Here is a 22,986-nt window from a genome sequence, read left to right as displayed (position 1 = left end):
ACCTTATGAGGTACAACCAGGATGCCCAGATCAAAGTTCCTGGAAAAAAACAATGAATGAAAAGCTTCTAATACTTCTAAAATGAGCCTATTAGTGGTGGTTCATGCTTGTTATGCTAGCTAATTAGAAGTCTAAGATGAAAGGATCTCAACTGAAAGCTTGGCCAGGAAGAAAACCTTCCTCTCTGCAACCAGCAGACAGGAAGCATCAGCTCTGTGCCTGATGCCCAGTTGGCTGGACGGTGTCTGCCCACAGACATTCCGACACACAAGACCAACCCAATCTGAAATATTATCAAATCCATTCAAATAATATCTCCTGTTTGGGAGATAATCTTTGAAAGATATAACAAAAACATTTCACTGAGTTCCTTTTGAAAAAGTCAGAGTGAAAGGGGAAATATGTACTCACTGACTGAAGGGTAAGTTAACGACCAGAATGATGTTAATGGGGTAGAAGCCCATTTGGTAACTTATCCACTCAACCATCTTTCCTCACATCTTGTCAGATATCCTGAGCAGTGAGATTTTGGAATGCAAAGTATGTGTGTGAGCATGCAGCTTGTAAAAGTAGTAATGAAATGCTAGGCACTGGAACTCAGGCCTGTAAAACTAGCTACTCAGAACCCTGAGATATGAGGAACTGAGTTCAAAGCCAACATGAGAATAAAAGACTCTTACCTTCAATTAACCAGTAAAGGCAAAAAGATGAGGTGTGCTTCAAATGGCAGAGTGCTAGCATTGCATACAAAGCTAAGGGACATCCAGGCCCTGAATTCAAGCCCTAGTACTGGCTCTCATACACAAAAAGTAACCCTGACAACATCACAGGTTATAAATATATTAGCAAGGGGTGTAGGTGAATGGGACGATGACAGCATTTACGTCACTTTTAGTCTCAAGCATTCTGTACAGCGTAGCCAAATCTGTGAACAGCTCTAGGTGAAATCTTTCCTCAAAATCAGATTCATCCTCATACCCCTCTGCACATTTATCACACACACACACACACACACACACACACACACACACACACACACACACACAAAGGTCTATATTTCGCCATCTAATTTTGAAATATATAACCATACACATATGCTTCAGAATTCTGTGCCCTTGATTAGGTTACATAGGGAACACAATATATCTAGGGTCTGGCTCATTCTTCTAATCTTAGCTGCTCAGGAGGGTGGGGTCTGAGGATCACAGTTTGATGCCAATCTAAGCAAATAACTCCTCAAGATTATTATCTTCAATTCAGAAGCAAGAAGTGAAGATGTGGTTCAAGTGGCACAGTGACAGCATTGAGTAAAATAATCTAAGCAAGAATTCCAGACCCTCAGTCCAAGCCTGTGTACTGGCCCACTAACACTCCAATAGCCAAAAATCCCTGAAAGACCAAACCAAAAATATGTCAATTTTTTGCTAACTTATGAAGTGAAATCCAATAAGGCAACGTAGCTTTTGGTTGTTGAAGACTTGGTGGGAAAACCAAAAATTTAACGTGTGCTTAAGTGATATAACAAACAAGCAATGAAATAAAAATTTCCCAATAAAGAATCTGGAACCCCTGACGAAGAGATTTTTTTCTACGTTTTTGAAAATTACTTATTTTTCAGTAAGCGAAATAATATAAACCTTTATTGTAAGTTATAGGAGTCAGTGTAAGCTCCAAGGAAGTGAATGTAACACTAAAATCACACAGCATTACAAGTTTCTACGCCTCTGGTGAGACACTAGAAATCTGTAATCGTGTAGCCTCTAGAAAGGAGAAGGGAGATGCTCAGCATCACTGGTCATAAAAGAAATGCAAATCAAAACTACATTGATTCCACCTCATCCCAGTTAGAAAAGTCATTTTCAAGAGAACAAATAATAGCAGATGCTGACCAGGATGTGGCTAAATATGAACACTACTACACTGTTGGTGGGAATGGAAGGCAGTATGGAAGTTCCTAAAAAGACTAAACATATAACTCCCGTAAGATCCAACTATCCCACTTCTTGGCCATCACGCAAATGATTTCAAAATAGAGCACAATAAGCTACCAGCACAACTATGTTCATTGCAGCATTGTTTACCATAGCTAAGATATGGAACCAACCCAGTTGCCCCACAATAAATGAATGGATCAAGAAAATGTGGTATATTTACACAATTTTATGCTTCTGTTAGAAAGAATGATATTGTCCCTTTCATAAGAAAATTGATAGACATGCAAAAAATCATATTAAGTGAAGTAAGCCAGGCCCAAAGAAACATAGGCTCTATGATTTCCCTCATTTGCAATTAGTATTATCCTGTTAGTCCTGACAGAGGATTATAATAGCTGAAGTACTATAAACATATGTGTGATCATACAAAATGATGCTAATTGAAATGAACATCAAGATATTGAAACAGCAGGTCTTATTTTGTTTAGTTGTCAACCTTGATATAGCCAATGTACTGTAACTAGTTTTTTCTTTTTACTTTATTTCATTTTTCTTTTCAAATTATTTTTATCCCTGGCAATTCTTGTCTTTGATTCTGGTACCCTCCATCCTATATATGCATGTATTTGAGGAAAGGGAAGGGAAATAACAAAATGCTGAAAGATGACCCAGTGCAACAATGATAGGTTATATTAAATCGGGAATGATCTTCACAACAACATGGGGGACATGGGGGGAGGAAGGAGTGGAGGGAAGGGATAGAGAGAGAACAACAATAGAGTGGGAAACAATTTTCAATGAGAAATGTAACTTATTCGTGTAAATATCACCCCTCTGTACAGCATCTTTACAATAAAAATTTTTTTTTAATTTTATAATATTTTATTTGAGAACATACTGTACAGAGGGGTTACAATTACATGGGCAGGATAATGCATACATTTCTTACCAAGCATTGCAGCCTCCTCCTTTGTTTACCCTTCACCTCCCTTCCCAGCCTCCCCCCTCCCCCTACCCAATCCTTCTCCCCCTCCCCCCCTACACCGACATTGTAAAGCTCATTTTTGACATGACATTTTGTACTTCTCATTGTTGCAACAGGTCCACCTGAATCCTTAAACGAATTGTTTGTCCTCATCTCCTCCACAAGTTATACTGACATCAAATATAGTGAAAGCTGGGGTTACACTTTGGGGGAGGGACATAGAAAGCAACAAAGAAATAATCTTATAAATGCATTAGAAACAAATGCATGAAAGAAAAAAAACATTAAAATACATATTTAAGGGTTCGTTTTCCTAACATCACATTATCTGAACTTTTCCGCTTCATTCATACATATACTAGATATTGCAAATAAGGGAAACCATGGGACCTATGTTTCTTTGGGCCTGGCTTACTTCACTTAATATAATTTTTTCCAAGCCTTTCCATTTCCTAACAAATGGGGAAATGTCATTCTTTCTGATGAAGGCATAGAATTCCATTGTATATATGTACCACATTTTCTTGATCCATTCATCTACTGAGGGGCATCTGGGTTGGTTCCATATCTTAGCTATGATAAATAATGCTGCAATAAACATTGTTGTGCTGGTAGATTTAGTGTGGTCTTGTTTGTAAACATTTGGGTAAATGCCCAAAAGTGGGATTGCTGGGTCATAGGGGAGCTCTATGTGAAGTCTTTTGAGGAACCTCCATACTGCTTTCCAAAGTGGTTGAACAAGTTTACATTCCCACCAACAATGAAGTAAGGTTCCTTTCTGTCCACATCCCCTCCAGCATCTGTTGTTGTTAGAGTTCTTGATTTTTGCCGTTCTAACTGGAGTGAGGTGATATCTCAATGTTGTTTTGATTTGCATTTCTTTTATGGCTAGGGATGTTGAACATTTCTTCATATGTCTATTGGACATCCTTCTTTCTTCTTCAGAGAAGTTTCTCTTTAAGTCTTTCGCCCACTTATTTATTGGACAGTTGTTTCTTTGAGGATTTGTTGTTGGGGGGTTTAATTTTTTGAGTTCCAAGTATATTTTAGATATGAGACCCTTGTCTATTGTATGGCTAGTAAAGATCTTCTCCCAATCCGTGGGCTTTCTATTGATCTTGCTAGCTATGTCATTTGCCCTGCAGAAACTCTGCAACTTTATGCAATCCCATTTGTCCAACCTTTCTTTGATTTGTTGTGTTTCCGGGTCTCTATTCAGAAAATTTCGCCCTGAGCCAAGGAGACCTAGGGTTTCTCCTATTCCATCCTGTAATGTTTTCAGAGTGTCTGCTTTGAGTTCAAGGTCTTTGATCCATTTGGAGTTGATTCTGGTGCAGGGTGATATATAAGGATCTAGCTTTATTTTTCAACATGTAGTTAACCAATTTTGCCAGCACCATTTACTGAAGAGGCTGTGTTTGTTCCATTCTACTGTTTTAGCTTCTTTATCGAAGATTAGATGGCTATAGGTCTGTAGGTTCATTTCTGGGTTTTCAATTCTATTACATTGATCCTGAGGTCTGTTCTTATGCCAATACCAAGCTGTTTTGATTACTATGGCTTTATAGTAGAGTTTGAAATCTGGTCTTGATATTCCTTCAGCAGTGTTCTTTCCGTTGAGGAGCGTTTTTGCTATTCGGTGTCTTTTATTGTTCCATATGAATTTTTGGATTGCCTCTTCTATTTCCTTGAAGAATGAGGGTGGAATTTTGATAGGTATTGCGTTGAATTTGTAGATAGCCTTGGGAAATATTGCCATTTTCACGATGTTAATCTTTCCAATCCAGGAGCATGGGAGGTTTTGCCATTTTTTAAGTTCTGTGTTGATTTCTATTTTCAAGATTTTAAAGTTTTCATCATAGAGGTCCTTCACTTCTTTAGTTAAGTTAATTCCTAGGTATTTTATTTTTTGTGGGGCTATTATAAATGGAGTTGCTTTCCTAATTTCAGCCACACTTTTCTCATTGTTGGCATACAGAAAAGCCACTGATTTTGGGGGGTTAATTTTATAACCTGCTATTTTGCCAAAGTTTTGAATCAGCTTGAGTAATTTGGGAGTGGAGTCTATGGGATTCTTTAAATACAAGATCATGTCATCTGCAAAGAGGGAGAGTTTTATTTCTTCTTTCCCTATTTGGATCCCCTTTATGTCTGCATCTTGTCCTATTGCTGTAGCTAGGCATTCTAATACTAGATTGAAGAGAAATGGAGAGAGTGGGCATCCTTGTCTTGTTCCTGAGTTAAGAGGAAATTGCTTTAGTTTTTCACCATTGAGTATAATGCTGGCTGTAGGTTTGTCATATACAGCCTTTATTGTATTGAGGAATGTTCCATGGATTCCTAATTTTTCCAAAACCTTCAGCATAAAGGGGTGTTGGATCTTGTCGAATGCTTTTTCTGCGTCTATTGAGATAACCATGTGGTTCTTATTCTTGATCCTGATGATGTGATGAATAATATTAATTGATTTGCGTATATTGAACCAGGTTTGCATCCCTGAAATGAATCCTGTTTGATCGTGGTATATGAATTTTTGGATGAATTATTGAAGTCGATTGGCCAAAATTTTGTTGAGAAATTTTGCATCAACGTTCATCAAAGAAATGGGTCTATAGTTCTCTTTCTTTGATGAGTCCCTGCCTGGTTTTGGGATGAGGGTTATGATGGCTTCATAGAATGTGTTCGGTAGTGAGCTTTCTCTTTCAATTTCATTGAAGAGTTGGAGGAGAATTGGTGTGAGCTGTGCTTTGAAGGCCTTGTAAAATTCCGCTGTAAAACCATCTGGTCCTGGACTTTTCTTAGCTGGGAGGACTCTTATTGCTGTTTCTATTTCAATGCTTGATATGGGCCTGTTAAGATAGTTTAATTCATCTTGGTTTAGTTTTGGCATGTCAATATTTGCTATGAAGAGGTACATTTCTGTCAAGTTCTCAAACTTATTAGCATAAAGTTTTGAGAAGTATTCCCTTATAATGTCCTGAATCTTGCTTGTTTCCGTGGTGATGTTTCCATTCTCATCTCTGAGTTTATTAATTTGGGTGTGTTCTCTTCTTTTTCTGATAAGATTTGCTAAGGGTCTGCCAATTTTGTTAAGTTTTTCGAAGAACCAACTCTTTGTTTTGTTGATTCTTTCTATAGATTTTTTGGATTCTAACTCATTTAATTCTGATTTAATTTTGATTATTTCTTTCTGTCTACTGGATTGGGGTTTATCTTGCTGCTCTTTTTCAAGAAGGTTTAGATGTATCATCAAATTGTTAGTTTCAGATCTCTCCAATTTGTTGATGTAGGAGTTCAGAGCTATAAACTTGCCTCTGAGTACTGCTTTTGCTGTGTCCCAGAGGAGCTAGTAATTTGTGTGCTCATTTTCGTTGAATAGCATGAACATTTGAATTTCCTTTCTAATCTCTTGCATGACCCACTCATGACTCAGCAGTGTGTTGTTCAGGTTCCATGTGATAACGGACTTTCTTTGGTGGCTTTTTGTGTTGAGATCTAATTTTATTCCCTTGTGGTCAGAGAGAATGCAAGGTAGAACTTCAATGTTTCTGAATTTAGACAATTTTGCTTTGTGGCCTAAATGTGGTCTATTTTAGAAAATGTTCCATGTGCTGCTGGGAAAAAAGTGTATTCTGATGCTGCTGGGTGAAATGTTCGGTAGATGTCTGTTAAGTCTAGTTGATCTATGCAGCTGTTTAGATCTGCGGTTTCTCTGTTGAGTTTTTGCCGAGTTGATCTATCTAGTGGGGAGAGTGGTGTGTTAAAATCCCCAACAATTAATGTCTTTGGATCTCTATGGGATTTGAGGGAAAGTAGTGGTTCTTTGATAAATTTGGGTGCTCCATTGTTTGGCGAATAGATATTTAGAATTGTAATATCCTCCTGAAGGAGAGATCCTTTAATTAGTGTGTAGCGACCTTCTTTATCTCTTCTCATGAATTTTAATTTGAAGTCTATTTTATCTGATATTAGGATTGCAACTCCCGCCTGTTTATGGGGGCCGTTTGCTTGGTAGATTTTGTTACAGCCTTTAACATTGAAAATGTGTTTGTTTTTATGGGCAAGGTGTTACTCCGGCAGGCAGCAGATAGAAGGGTCTTGTTTTTTAATCCAACTAGACAATCTATATCGCTTAATTGGAGAGTTCCGTCCGTTAACGTTAAGAGATAGGACTGAGAGGTATTTGGGAGTTCCTGCCATGTTGTCCACCTTTGTCGGGGCTGGGAAACCTGGGTTCTTCCTATGCTTCTTGGATTCTCAGTTTGGGTGCAGTTTCTTGGCCTTTATTGCAGTCTTGTTGGTTTTCTATGTGTAGGACATCTTTAAGAATCTTTTGTAGGGCTGGTTTGGTGGAGATGTATTATTTCAATTTTTCTTTGCTATGGAAGGTTTTTATTTGGCCTTCAGTTATGAAGGAGAGTTTAGCTGGGTACAGTATTCTTGGTTGATAGTTGTTTGTTGTTAAGGCATGGCATACATCATTCCAGGCTCTTCTTGCTTTGATTGTCTCTGCTGAGAAATCTGAGGTGATTCTAATTGGTTTCCCTTTATAGGTGATTAATCTTTTCTCCTTGACAGCTTTAAGGATCTTTTCCTTGTTCTGAGTTGATCCTGTGTGGATTATAATGTGACGGTGGGATGTCCTATTCTGGTCTGGTCTATTTGGGGTTTTAAAGGCTTCTTGTATCTGAATAGGCCTATCTTTTTGCATGTTTGGGAAGTTGTCTGCTAGGATCCTGTTAAACAAATTTCCTAGACCATTAACTTCTGTTTCTAGGTGCTCCTCTACACCCATTATCCTTAGATTAGGCTTTCTGATGGTGTCTTCCAGGTGTTGGATAGATCTATCATATTTCTTGGACTTGTCTTGGATGCTTGTATGTTCTTTCTCTATAATATCTAGGCTGTCTTCAATCCCTGAGATTCGATCTTCTGCATGGTCTAACCTGCTGTCAAGACTCTCTACTTTGTTTTTTATCTCTTTTCCTTCAAATTGGTCAGCTTTGATGGCTTCAAGTTCTTTGTTGAAGCTCTGTTTTAGGTCTTGTATGAATTTCTTTACTTCCTTAATTTGGTGTTCCGTGTTTGTTCTCAAATCACTTAGTTGATTGGTATGGTTTCTTTGGACTCCCATTCCTTCTGTTGGGTTCCATTCAGCATTCCCTTTGTGGTCTCCCTGACTTCCTTCAGCTTTTTGTTAATGTATTCCATGAATGCCTTTAGTGATCTTTGTGTGTTCTCTACCTGGTCTCTCAATTCCTGTATTACTCTTTGATTAGCTTCCTCCCGCTCATGGGATTCCTGCAGTTCTCTTTCCTCCTGTTTGTGGGCTTCCTGCAGTTCTCTTTGAGTGTTCTCAGCCTGCTCACGCCATTCCTCCCTTTCTCTTTGAGTATTCTCAAGTTGTTCACACAAATCCTGTATCAGTTTTTGAGTAGCTTCCTCACGCTTATGATATTCCTGTATAAACTTCTGGGATGCCTCCTCTCTCTCCCTATCACGCTCATACAGAGTCCTTTGTAAGTTGTCAAACTTCTCACTTATCATGTTTGCCAGCAGTGTTTGTAGAGCTATTTGGGACCTCTCCTCTGGATTATTCATTATCTGTTCTAACCCCTGATTATCAAGATTGGGAATTGAGATACCCGAATTTGCCATTTTTCTTGTGTTTTTCCGGCTTACTCTGCCCATTTGAGATGAAGATAGCACCAGTTTTGTGCTAGAACACTATCTTAAGGCAACCATCAACCAAAGTTTGCATTTGTACAATCAACAGTCTACAGATACAATCTAGTTCAACAGATACATCTATTCAACATCAAACAACTATATGTTAATGGGCTTCGAACCACAGAGAAGAATTTGGAAAACCAGAAATTATTAGGGTTGGGGAGAGATGTGGGTAAAAAATAGGAATAGATTGGTGTAGGGAGGCACAGGGAGAGTTAACTATGTCCTAATCACAATGCAGGAAATAGGTTGGGTAGGATGCAAGTAGAGAGAGAGAAAAAAAGAAGAAAGGGAAAGGGGAGTGAAAAGAGACCAGAAAAAAAATAGAAACGTAACAATTGATGTTATTATAGAAATTAAAAGACCATGTATTTAGAGAACACTGTGAATTTATTGAGAGAAGGGAAGGGACATAGAAGAGATGTGAAAAACTTAAAAAAATGCTTAAAATATTATATAGGTATAAAGAGGTAGTACTGCTATTAAGGAATTTAAGTCTCAGAGGTTTTGAATTGAGTAATGAATTTGTAGATTAAGTGTGTACACAATGGGGGATAGGGTCTACTAGTTAACTACGGGTTTATCTGAGGATGTGCAGGACAAGAGTTAAGTCACATAAAGAAGAACAAAAGAGAGGAAAAGGTGGAAAGGATAGGAAAGGGAGAAGAAAAGATCAGAAGTTCAGTAGAGCTAGACAAAAAACAAAAAGATAATAAAGAAAGAAAGAAAAAGAGAAAGAAGACAAGAAAAGAAAGGAAAACGCACATTCACGTATTCCTAAAATAAAAGTTATAAGAGGAAAAAAAGTTACTGGAAAACAAGTATTTTTTCAAAAGAGGCAAAAATTAAAGATTAATAAAAGTTTTAGAAAAGGAAAAAAAATTTTTTTATATATATAAGGTACCAAAAAAAAAAAAAATAAAGAAGAAGAAGAAAAAAAAAAGTTCTTTGATTTTTTTGGGAGGGGTGGGAAAAATCCTGTATCTCCCTTGTGTCTGTACCCAGCCTCTTGTTGGAGTCTCTGGTCTGCTTGAGGTCCTGTGGCTTGATTGGTTTCTTAAGTCAGATTGTTCGAACAGGCAGAAAAATGCTCTGCTTTACCCAAGATTTTGAGATCCCCTTCCCAGTTTAGTTTAATGGGAGGGTGATCTGGTTTGAGAATCACAAAAGAGGGGAATGCAGTGATGAGACTAGGTTCTGGGTAGAGTTGAGGCCTTTCAACAAACAGTAGATTTTCCCTGGGGCTATTTTGTGAAAACCTCACAGAGCCCAGCCTGGAGCCATTCTCAGCGTTTCTGTTTTTCAATTTCTTGTGGAGGCTGCTAGAGGGAGGGGCAGCCTCTGGCTCTGGTTACCCAGTGCGGAAAGCCACTCCTATGGCTGGCACCCGAGCTGGGTGACTTTTCCCTGAATGGAGCTGAGTCTGGCAGGTCATGCCGCCGTTAAGTTCTTGTGATCTGCTAAATGACTCATTTTATTCCAAGGCCTGAGCTGGAGCTCGCAGCTCTGCCGAGCTTTGTTGGTATCCAAGATGGAGATCACCGGTGCTGGGTGGGCCCTCCTCTGCTCCCTGAGAAGGAGTGAGGAAGTCGGGCTTCTACTCACGCCGAGTCTTGGTTCCTGGGTCGTCTCTGGTCCGCAAACTGCAGGATGAAGATGTCTGCTCCTTGTCTGTTTTTGCTGGTGTTGAGTAGAATCCGCTCACCCGCCGCGTCTGGCTCCTTCTTCCCGGACTCTGTGGCTCAGTTATGGTGCCCTGCAGTCGCCGCCCCGGCGGCTGCTGGCAAGCGCTCAGATGTGTCTCTTTGCCTTGATTTCCTCTCTCTTGCCTAAACCTCTGTCCTGTGATGGCACACTTGGTGTGGTTCTCTGGCTTAGGGCTGTTCACTGGAACTCTAAAACTGCTTTCTATGCGAGAGCTTGGTCAGATTCCAGCTTCTCCTCCGCCATCTTCCCCCACATTCCCAATAAAATATTTTTTAAAATATAGAAATAAATTTTTTCCCATCAAATGTCAAGCTGATACCATTGGAACTTCTGAGCTCATGTTAATGAGTGTTTTAGGAGTTTCAAGAAGTTAGTACTAAGTACAAATAACCACAATTTAGTGATAATAAGTAAAGCTCTTTTTATTGTACTATATGAACAAAAGAAAATTTCTTTTTGTTTCTGTTCACTTAGAACTCTCTTTGCCATCTGCATTGTTCCAAAGTCAAACTAATCACTTATCCCTATCTTTCTTTGGTATCTAGCTTTGGCATGTAATCTGAGATATAAGCAGTATTCTTTTTTCAATTTGTAGGCTTAGCAGGGAGGTGCTCCTTCCGGGTCAAGAGGTTAGACTGGAGGACCCAGCACACTTGCTGTGGTTTCTTTCGCACAGCTCACTGAGGAACTTACTCAAATATGTTTTCAAATTCTACCAATAATTCTTATTAGTATGAGACACTTAATTAGAAGTCACTTTCTCAAACTCCTATTTGAGTAATAAATAGAATAGGAAAAATGTTGTTTGCTATTTTTATCACTACATATCTTAATGTCTAAGTATAAAAGCCAGACTTACTCTAAGGGCCTAGAATAAGCAAAATGGCTTCTAGAGCTCAGATTATTTCTTTCCACAGAAGATGACAGCAGCAGAAACTGGCAGAAGGAAGAGAAAGTTTAATGTCTCCTTAATTCTTAAGTTTCAGTGCTCAATGAGGAATCCTCAGGACTGAGGACAGTTTAAGGACGTAACAGTTCCTGTGCTGTTTTCTATTATAGGAAGCAGACACCAGTCTCCCATCACTCTTTAGGTGACACACATGAGTAGTGATCTTGGTGAGTCCTGAGAGGGTCCAAGACGGCTCTGTCATGATCACTGGAGACTCGGAATTGCTCTCTAAGAGAATGACATAGAGGAAGGTGGTAACAAGACCTGAGATAGGGTTTTGTCAGATCTAGGTGATTTGTAACAGGCACTAATGCCTTCTGACTAAGAATGTGAATATATCATCAGGGTCCGGCACACAAATTTATCATGACACGTTACCTTGCACCATTTCATAATGAAAGACAAGAAAAGATAATTAATGCCCTCTGGACACGTTTTCATCAATATTTATTAGATAAAAAGTTATAAAATCAAGTTCATGATGAGGAAAAATCCCAGATGAAAACCAAATTTCAGGAGCATTTACAAAAACTGTTGTTCTGTATATATCATATGTGACAAATTATTAAAACTTAAAGAAGCTGCGTACGTTAAATTAATTCTTTTTTACTACTGCTGCAACATTCTTTTACATTTCAACTACTTAATAAAAAGAAGGTAGGCCAAGCATCACCAGTGGCTCACATCTAGCTTTAACTCTGGCTATTAAGAAGGATGAGACCTGTGGAAAGTGGATTGAAGCTACCCCAGGCAGGAAAATCTGTGAAACTTTTATCTCCAATTAACTGTTCAAAATCCAGAAATGGATGTTTGGTTCAAGTTGTAGAGAGTTAGCTATAAGTAAAATAGCTAAAGGTCAGCTCCCTGAGTTCAAGCCCCACTATACTCACACACACACACACACACACACACACACACACACACACACACACACACACACACAACCTATCTCAAAAATAACCAGTGACCAAGGACCAGAAGAAAGATAATGTTTTTTCTTTATTTTCTTTCATTTTTTGTCATTTTTTCATTTATCTCTCTTTGGGAATGTAAAGGGGGCATAGCAATGGAGGGACAAAGGATGAATAAATGCAGCAGTGGCACTCAGTTGAGACTATGTTGAAAGTGCACTATGAAACTTGTTGGTGGGGAAGGAGGGGAAAACTGGAGGAGAAGCAGGGAAAGGGTGACATTGTCCAAATAGAAATATACTCATTGAAGTAGAGCTTTGGCTCAATATGAATGCCATTCTTCAGCAAAAGGGCTCAGGAACACTGCCCAGGCCATGGGTTCAAGCCTCATGACTGACTATATCAAAAACAAAGACAAAAATAGGTAGTCATTACCAAACGTATCTAACAAACCTTCTACATCACAGTAATATAAGAAGAAGAAGAAAAAGGAGGAAAAGAAGAAGAAGAAGAAGAAGAAGAAGAAGAAGAAGAAGAAGAAGAAGAAGAAGAAGAAGAAGAAGAAGAAGAAGAAGAAGAAGAAGAAGAAGAAGAAGAAGAAGAAGAAGAAGAAGAAGAAGAAGAAAGAAGAAGAAGAAGAAGAAGAAGAAGAAGAAGAAGAAGAAGAAGAAGAAGAAGAAGAAGAAGAAGAAGAAGAAGAAGAAGAAGGAAGAAGAAGAAGAAGAAGAAGAAGAAGAAGAAGAAGAAGAAGAAGAAGAAGAAGAAGAAGAAGAAGAAGAAGAAGAAGGAAGAAGAAGAAGAAGAAGAAGAAGAAGAAGAAGAAGAAGAGGAAGAAGAAGAGAAGAAGAAGAAGAAGAAGAAGAAGAAGAAGAAGAAGAAGAAGAAGAAGAAGAAGAAGAAGAAGAAGAAGAAGAAGAAGAAGAAGAAGAAGAAGAAGAAGAAGAAGAAGAAGAAGGAAGAAGAAGAAGAAGAAGGAGGAGGAGGAGGAGGAGGAGGAGGAGGAGGAGGAGGAGGAGGAGGAGGAGGAGGAGGAGGAGGAGGAGGAGGAGGAGGAGGAGGAGGAGGAGGAGGAGGAGGAGGAGAAGAAGAAGAAGAAGAAGAAGAAGAAGAAGAAGAAGAAGAAGAAGAAGAAGAAGAAGAAGAAGAAGAAGAAGAAGAAGAAGAAGAAGAAGAAAGTTAATAAAAACCAAACCAATGAGAGACAATCTAAGAGAGCAAGGTAAGGGGTGATATTTCCAAAAAGAAATATACTCATACCTGACTTATATGACTATAACCTATGTGTAAATTACCTTTATCATAATATAAAATTTAAAAAACAGAAATATAGTGCTGGAGGCATATCTGAAATGGAAGAAGATCATATTAATATGCAATACCAATTTCAAACCCCATTATCAATTTCCCTTTCAAAAATGGCTCTTCTCATCACTTGTACTTTCCCTAGCTTATGAGATGGTGTGCAAACAGTTAAAGGATGAGGAATGAGTCATACATACAAGAGGAATTTAATAGTACCTGTAAAGAGCAGTACTTGCTAGAACACATGTTGACTAGAACACATGTTGATACCATGTTTTCTGAAATATATAAACCTAGTTGAGCTTGCATACAGGATCCACTCTATACATGCTGTGGATTCAAAGTTAACTAAAGTCTCTGGACCTCAAATTCTTCATAGGTAACAATAGTTATCTCACAGGATTATGAGACCTGGATGTCATTAAACATGGTGTGGGTTGTGTCTTAAGTGTGTGTGCAACACTCAAACACTGCTGGGGCGAGTAAAAACTGGCGTGATGTTTACCATATTACTTAACAGTAATACAACACCTACTACAAACTCACGCCTATAATCCTACTTATAAAAGAGCTGAGGCCTCAGGATCTAGGTTCTATGTCAGCCTGGACCGGAAACTGGATGAGACTCATCTCCAATGACCTCTAAAAAGGTTGGAGATGGAGCTTCGTTCAAATGGTAGAGTGCTAGACTTGAGCATAAATCTCAGGACAGTGACCAGGCCCTGAGTTCAAGCCCTAGGCCCAACACACACACACACACACACACACACACACACACACACACACACACACACACAATTTTGTATGTTCCTATCACGTCACTTAATACTTTTTCTCTTCCAAGCCCACCAGTTGTTGTTGTTTTTGTTGTTGTTGATGATGATGATGATAACAAGGACTTGCTGTGAAGCTCAGGGTGCTATTAAATTTACAATACCCCTGGGTACTGGGATTACAGGTATGTGTACCATACTTGACTTTACTCACTAACTACTTATAACATTTTTCTGAAAGAAATTCATTCAAATTCATGAAGATACTATGGCTTAAAGTAGTTCACACTAATTTTCAAGTGTACAAAATGTAAATAATATAAGTGGATATAGTACTATCCTACCACATGGTAATTCCAGCCAATACTCAGGAACCTGACACAGGAGAATAAGGATTTGAGGTAAGCCTTGTCTACAATGTAGGACTCCTTCTATAAAGGAAAAAAAAGTATAAATATTAATCTACTATGAAACATACAATATGTTAAATTTATATAATGGAACAAATAGATCATTGTTAATGAAAATAAAATGGCTTTTACTAGAAATGAGGAATCAAATGTGCTCACCGTGTAGGTGAGTTAGAAAGTTCTTACCAAAAGCTACATACTTTTCTCGTTTTCTATTCTTCCAAAATTGTTTGCTTTCCAGAATCATGCCTTATCTTTCCTTGCTGGTTTCTTTAGCTTATTTCATACATGCCCACAGCGTCTTCAACTATCATTTATTTATGTGAAGAGCTTGCAAATATCTCTCTTCAGTCCAAACTTCTGGTATGCACCTCTCATCCATATATTCAACTACCATAAATACTTGTGAAACAGTAATCCTGTCTTTCTATTACTGGATATTAATGTGTCAGTAAAATTTAGGAAAATAAAGGAATAACATCAATAAATATAACTGATGATTGTAATAGTAATGTTAAACATTACTACAATGCTGATTATTTTCTGAGCAATTTAATATAAAGCTCAAGGAAAGCAACGTTTTTGAGTGCTGATATTGGGGCTTAAACTCAAGACCTTACCTTCTCACTTACGCATTTTCCCTCAAGAGCGGTGTTTTACTCTTGAACCACAGATTCCCTTCCAAATTTATTTTGGGGATTATTTAGATAAGAAACTCATGGTCTTTCCTTCTTGGGCTGGATTTAAACTTGGATTCTCAGATCTCAGTTCTCTGAGTAGATAGAATTACCAGTGTGTGCTAACAATGTTCAGTTTCAAGGAGAGGGCAAGTTTCTGATTTCAAGCTCCAGGAATAGCACCAAAACATATGACATATAAATATACTGATAAACTAGGAACCCAAACAAACCAAATGTGAATATCTAGATGGGCGACAGACTTAATAGCATTATTATCACTATTACCTTTCCTAGCATTTTGAATAACCTGAAATTATGGATTAAAGTCATAGCTTAGTTGGTAAAGTACTAGCTAAAGAGCAACAACATCAAACACCAAGTACAAGTCTCAGTCTCAAACTTTAAATGAAATCTGAAATGATTTTTTCCTTAAATGAAAAATGACCATAGGATACCCCTGATACCTAAATGTATGGTTCAAAGAAGAAAATTGGAAAATGTTCAGAAAGACAGAATTTTAAATCTCAGTGATTACCATATGCACAGTAGATCAGACCATGTGTAACTTCATAATACATGCAGTAGGCTACATTAAGGACTTAAAAATTGTACACATTTACACTCCTCAAAAAAAAAAAACACAACTTACCAGGACACTGGGAATTCACATATGTAATTCTAGCTTAGTGCTCTGCTACTTGAGCCACAAACTCCATTTCCAGCATTTTTGGTGTTTAGTTGGAGATAGGAGTCTCACAGATTTTCCTCCCCTGGCTAGCTTTGAAACAAAATCCTCAGCTCTTTGCTTACTGAGTAAGCTTGAACTGATACTCTTATTTTTCTATTCTATTCTTTTGCTTTTCTATGGATATTTAAGTATCATTTTGTTAAGTGGCAAAAAAACCCTGCTTTTGAACACAGCAGAGAAAATCAATGAAAATAAAAGCTGTGTCTGAATAGATCAATAAATGGATATATATTTTAAAAGACTGATCAAATACAAAATAACAAAACAGAGAAGAAACCAGTTGCCAATAACCAAAACAAATGAGTACTTTATCAGAAATCCTACCGTTATAAAATTTAAAAGTTCTGTAATAAACAACTTCAGATGATTTATTCAAAGATGAAACCTATCAAACCTACTTAAGGAAGAACGAAAAAAAATGGAATCTACACAAATTTTCTTAATTTACATTTAAATGCATTGCAATCTATAAAACTCTAGGTACTGATGAATTTATTATTGACTTTCCTAAAACTTTGAAGAGATCATTTTGATTCTACAAAAATATTTCCTTAGAAAGTGAGGAAATACTATTTGCCCTCTTAAAAGTTTCTCATAAAAAAAATCTGTCTGAATTTCGTCTGGAATTATACTCTACGTACTGAGCAATTAAGGAGAATTGTTTCAGGACATTGAGTCTGCTAATCATTAACTACTTGATCGTTCATTTACTTAGTCCTTATTTTTTTGTATAACATTTGAAAGGTTTTATAAAATCCATTAAAGATATACTTCTGAATTGGAAAACCTTTTGGAGGGAATTTACTCAAAGCAGAATGATATATTTTAGGCATCTCAGTATTTAGAGCTGTGAATATGAAATCCATGAATAGCATAACTTGTTTTTAAGGAAGTTTTTAATACATAGAGCATAACTAAGAAAAATTGTAGTTGATAGAGTAACTAAGGGAGGCCAGGACGTGGCCAAGTGCCTCTATAGGAAGACAAAAGCTTGGGATGTACCCTGAGGGAGAACTCTCCTGTCCTGTTCTGTCCTGTCGAGCTACTTGTCATGTATTGGGTGCCTGTACAGGGAGGGCTGGCACTGCTCTCACAGCACCATGAACATGGTCAGCTTGCCGCCATCCACAGCCAGCAGCAGAAATCAGATGAAGTGGAGCAGGGATTGGATGGAGGGTGGCCGGTGCTTGATGGATGTTGCTTCTGTGCATACATGATGAAGACCACAGACCTGGTTTTGTTTTCTAATAGAGAAACTGCAGCACTGCCTGAGCCACAAGTATGTCCACTTGCCATGGAAGCTGTGGGCCGTGGAGTCCTCCACCAGCATGTTGGCACAGCCCTCACTGACTGTAGAGTGTAGAAAGTAGTATCAAGATTCCCAGTAGCTCGGCTCTTTCCACAGGGTCAGGGCTCAAAATGGAAGGAGCTAAGGGTGGCCCCGTTTCCAGGAACCCCAACTGGAACAGTTCAGGGCTCTGGAGAAGGGGTCCATCAACTCAACACCCAAACCAGACACTACATCCATTTCTGCCTACTTCAGGGACTCCAACACCTGCATGGACAGCTCTGCTGTGCTGTTTTGCTGGCCATGAGGGAAGAACAAAAATATGCTCCTGAGCACATGAGCTCTTGGGCCTCAGAGGGCTTGCTCTGGGACATGTACCTGAAGAAGATGGTCCAGTACATTTGGTGTGCCCCATACTGGCTGCCTTTCTCCATGCAGCTTAACTTGCATGTAATTGTGGGCTTCATTGTGGGAGCCTTCCTGCTCCACCATCGCTGCTGCCAATGTGGCCCAAATAGTATAATCTTTAGAAAGTCTAGGCCAAAGCCTGAGAATATTAATGCAAGGAACTGGGTACATCAAAGAAGAGGGTGGGGAAAGGGAAGACAAATGAAGAGAGGAAGGGGCAGAATGTAGTCAAGCTCATTGGGAGAAAGTGAGGGAATAGAAGATGCTGTATGAAAGGAAATGTTCTCATCTGACTTATGCAAATGAAATCCCTCTACACAGCCTCTTTAAAATAACTATAATCAGCTGGGCACAGGCCACTCAGGCCTGTAATCTTAGCTACACAGGAGGCTGAGATCTGAGGATCTCAGTTCAAAGCCAGCCCGGGCAGGAAACTCCATGTCATCCTTATCTCCAATAAACCACTAGAAAACAGGAAGTGGCACTCTGGCTCAAGTGGTAGAGTGCTCACCTTGAGTGGAACAGCTGAGGGATAATGCCCAATCCCAGAGTTCAAACCCCATGCCTGACAATAAATAAATATAAACTAAATTAATTTGCTGAAAAGGAATTCATTGTCTATACTGCAAAACTAAGAAAAATAAGGGAATGGTGGGTCAGAGAGGGGTGTGATTATTGTAGGTGTGGCACAAATCAATATGCACTGTATTCATAAACTGCTTTTGTTATATGGCAACTTCTTTGTACAACTACTGAAAGATAATTGACAAATAAAAATAATAATTGAATAGATGTAAGATAAGGTACAGGAGAAAGAAATGGTTGATAGATACTTCTGATATAGAACAGGGCTTCCTATTACATTGGGACCCTATAGAAGAACTCTACTGTTTTTGTAATATTTCAGAATAAGATGAGATTCATAAAGCATAGTTCATTATGATTTTTCAAAAATAATTTAAATAGTTGTTAATAACCCAACAATACTAAATTCCTATATTATCTACATGAACAAAGGTAATTTATTATCATGGTTTGAAAGAAAAATCTATGGAAACACTTTAATTTTTGGTAAGTCGTGAAGCTTGAACTCTGGGCCTGGACACTACCCCTCAGCTCTTCAGCTCAAGGCAAGCACCTTACCACTTGAGCCGCATAGCCATTTCTGGTTTTCTGGTGGTTAATTAGAAATAAGAGTCTAATGCACTTGCCTGCCCAGGCTGGCTTTGAAGCGCAATCTTCTGATCTCAGCATCTTGACTAGCTAGGATTACAGGTGAGGGTCACCGATGCCTGGCAAAAATTCTTAATTCCAATTAATAAGCAGAAACCCAGAACTTGAGGCTTTGCTTAAAAGGGGGAATACAGGTAGAAAGTGTAAAGCAACTACTAGCAGAAAGGCAAGCAGAGAATGAGAGAGAAAGAGAGGGAAGGAGAGAAAAAGGGAGAGTAAGAGAGAGGGAGGGAGAGAGAGAGAAAAATGTAAAAACAAGAAGGAACCATGGGAGGAAACAGGCAAAAGAGGGTAATGAAGGTGAATATTATCAAAATATGTAGTATGAATATAGGAAAATATAATGGAGTCCATTATTTTGTACAATAATAAGACAATATATCTAAAAGAAATTCAAGTTTGAGAGCAAATTTCTCAATTTATAAGCTTTATTTAGACAGTGAGGAGGACATATTAGCTGGTGGGGAAGATATTATTTACATTTCACTTAGGCCCCAAACACAATCTCTGAAGATGCTCCTGTTCTATCCAGGCCAATGAAGTGGCCACTGCCAGTTTTTGCAGCAAAAAAAAAAAAAGTGTCATTCTGAGAACCAATGAGAGATAATGGCCAGACATCTGTGGCTCAAGCTTGTAATCCAAATTACTCAGGAGCCTGAGATGTGAGGATCCAACTCAGGACAAGCAGGGAAATCCCTGAGACACTAATCTCAAGTTAAACACTACAAATAGGAAATGGAACTGTAGTTCAAGTACAAAGGCTCCAGGACAGCACTCAGGTTCTGATTTCACCCTCAGGTCCAGAAAATACATACATATACACAGAGATACACAGACACACAGACGCACAGACACACAGACATACAGACACACACACACACACACACACACACACACACACACACACACACACACACACAGAAAGTTAATTATGTATTAGAAAACTCAGTCATATGTCAACATTTAATGCTCACAAATGTTAACTCCCACTGATTTTCACATTCTCTTAAAAGGGACTATTTACTTGGCAGATTGTCCTGCATTTTATAAAAGAATTTATAGTCATACTTCTTTGGCAGTCACTATCACAAATTAGAATGGCAGGAGAGGGGAGGGAATGGGAAACTGTGTAGCTACTTTCCTTGTGCTCCACTGATAGTCTTATGCTTCACTATTGGAAAGACATTAGCAGGAATGAGATGTGTCTAAAATAATTTAAAACCATTGAAATGGCCACTGATCATGTATAGACTGATTAAGTACAACTTGACATATAGAGTGAAAACCACAGGTTGCTCTATCAAGTGAAAAGCAACCTATATATGATATAATTGGTAACATTTGATGTATGTATTTTATACTCATGGACATAGAAGTTTGTACATGCATGGGAACGGTTCTGGCAATATATATCTGACAATGGAATTCTTTTGGGAACGGAATATATGGTTGTGTAGATGGAGTGGGGACAAAATCTTAAATCCTAGATTAGAATTATGATATTTATATACAAACAAATCTATTTCTTTCAAAATTAAAAAAAGATGTACTAGCATATGAGATAAGAAAAATAGCACATAAATCTGTAGTAATTTTTTCTCACTTTTTGATTAGCACACATTCTTCCAAGGATTTGATTTGTATCTTTATGAGACTCATTTCCTCCATCACTCTCACACATCTACAGACTTTTCTCAAATCAATGTCAACATGCTTTGTTGTTCATTTTTACATGTATTAAAAAACTACCTATTTTGAACATGTTTTCCCACCATTGCCCTCTCGGTCCTTCTCACTTCCATTAAAACACACATATAATAGTTTTTTAGCATTCCTATATCTCATTTTAATTAAATTGCATAACAATATTATTTAAGAAATTTCACCATAAAATTTTACAAACTCATATTGAGTAATTTTAGTCATACTGATGGCCTGACTCTCCCTTTCCCCATCTAGCTTCCTCTTCAATATTCAATGGATTTCGGTGAGATACCTTTGTCATCATTGCCATGCACAGATGCCAAATAACATTTATTTATCCTTCCCTAATCCTACAAATTCCCTCAAAAATTTCCAAACATATAGACATATTCTATAAATGTATTTATATATGATTCTCTATGTGTTTACATGTTTATCTTTTAGATTGTGTATTTACATATTATAGAAAACATGTGACCTTTATCTTTCTTAATCTGGCTTAAAATCACTCAACATGATAGTCTCCATTTCTATCTATTTCCCTGCAAATAAAAACATTTCACTCATCTTAATGCATGGTGTGAAGTAGAAGGGAAAGGCCTGGCTGGGCATACACAATGGAAATCTGGTATCATGTAGTTAACATTTAATGCCAAGTGGCCAGAAAGATTACTGGTGTTAGTGCAGATGGAGGGAAGTGAGAAACCAACGGAGCCTCCAGTATGTCCAAATGTGCCTAGAGACCTCTTCACCTGGACAAAGAAGCTGGGGTGATAAGGGAAGAAATAACCAAAAAGTTTGAGCAGGGAAAGGTGATAAGATAATTGGGACCCACATGCTACAGCAAAGCCAGGTAACATGAAGAATGGAGTTGACACAGACTGGGCAAAGTTTAGGCCACTGGGGTCTTTGACAAAGCCATTGAAGGCTATCAGATAATTATTGATTGAATATAAGATAGTGATAGAATACAAATATAGAGAGTGGAAAATTATTATTGTATTTCAGTTTCCTTGGGTACCATTGTTATATACTTTGTTTACTAAGAAATTGTCATAACATTGAAAAAAGAAGATAAAATGGAAACTGGTAAATCAACTGGCTGTGAAAGTCAGGATTTCAAATATATGTTTGACTTCTAAAATCCCATACAAGTGTAACAGTCTTACAAGGGAACATGGGAAGCAGATTCTGCTTTTGTGTGTATAGAAAGCATTTCTTGAAGCCCACCAAGCTTGTCACACCAAAGACTGGGTTCTCAAATCCCATGAGGAGATATTGTCACTAGAATCTTCTACATAGGAGGCTCAATGCAAATTGTTCATTTTTGTATTGATCTTTTGCTAACTGACCTTAAAAAAGAAAAGTAAAGCCTAATTCTGTTACAAAGATAAAGATCTCCCAGCCAAGAGAAGCCAGGCTCATATTCTTTCTGGCTGCCTGGTGATTAGCCCATTGGTTGTACTTTTGTCCTTCTGATATAACACTTCTGTGAGGTGTTACCCTGCTTTGAGAAGGCAAATCCTTGTTAGAGGCATGATTAACTTTTGAGGACAAGGATACATTGTTAACCTTTTCTTCAGTGGCATTTTAAAGACACAATGAGAGTATATGGTTCAAGACCATTCAAGGAAATATTTTTTTAACCAAGAAACCTATCTCAATCAGTATTCACTAGATGTAGTGGCATACATCTGTCATTCCAGTTTGTATGGGAGGCATAACTAGCAGGGCTACAGTCAACAGCCCAGGAAAACCTACAAGAATCTACTTAAAATTAAGTAATATTAAAAGGTCTGTCAGTTTCGTGCTTCCCTAGCAAGTGTAATTTCATATGTGGCAAATCTAGGTACACTCTTCCACAGTGAATTTATAGAATGACCCAGGCTCAGGTGTGTTCTGAATTTCCACATCTTACTTTCTCAGTAGCCCCACCCATTCCAGCACACACATGGGGCTGGGATGGGCAGCTTCCTCTGTTGCTGGTAGGGGTTGATGCTTTATGCAAGCAATAAATTAGTAAACATACAAACTCCCAAAGAGTATTCTGTTTTCTTTTCCACTCTGCTTCCATCCATCCAGTACTCTGCTGCTCTGCCTCTCCAAGGTTCAGAAAATGCTGGTCCCTCCTCCTGGACATTCTCACATTTGATCTACCTGGAAAATACCTGTTCTACTTCCACAACCCTCACAGGATTCTACCTGTATACGTTCTTTCCTGTAT

General features: G+C 38.2%; 1 pseudogene; it reads right to left on the bottom strand.

Annotated features, from left to right (window-relative positions):
* Positions 1–17,102: 17,102 nt before the first annotated feature.
* Positions 17,103–22,986, bottom strand: part of LOC122098968 — a 50,455-nt pseudogene continuing 44,571 nt past the window's right edge.

The sequence above is a fragment of the Dipodomys spectabilis genome, unplaced genomic scaffold, assembly GCF_019054845.1.
Source record: "Dipodomys spectabilis isolate Male_0828 unplaced genomic scaffold, ASM1905484v1 ptg000497l, whole genome shotgun sequence".
NCBI lineage: Eukaryota > Metazoa > Chordata > Mammalia > Rodentia > Heteromyidae > Dipodomys > Dipodomys spectabilis.
The sequence above is the reverse complement of the archived record's forward strand: the minus strand, read 5'-3'. Positions and strand labels throughout refer to the sequence as shown.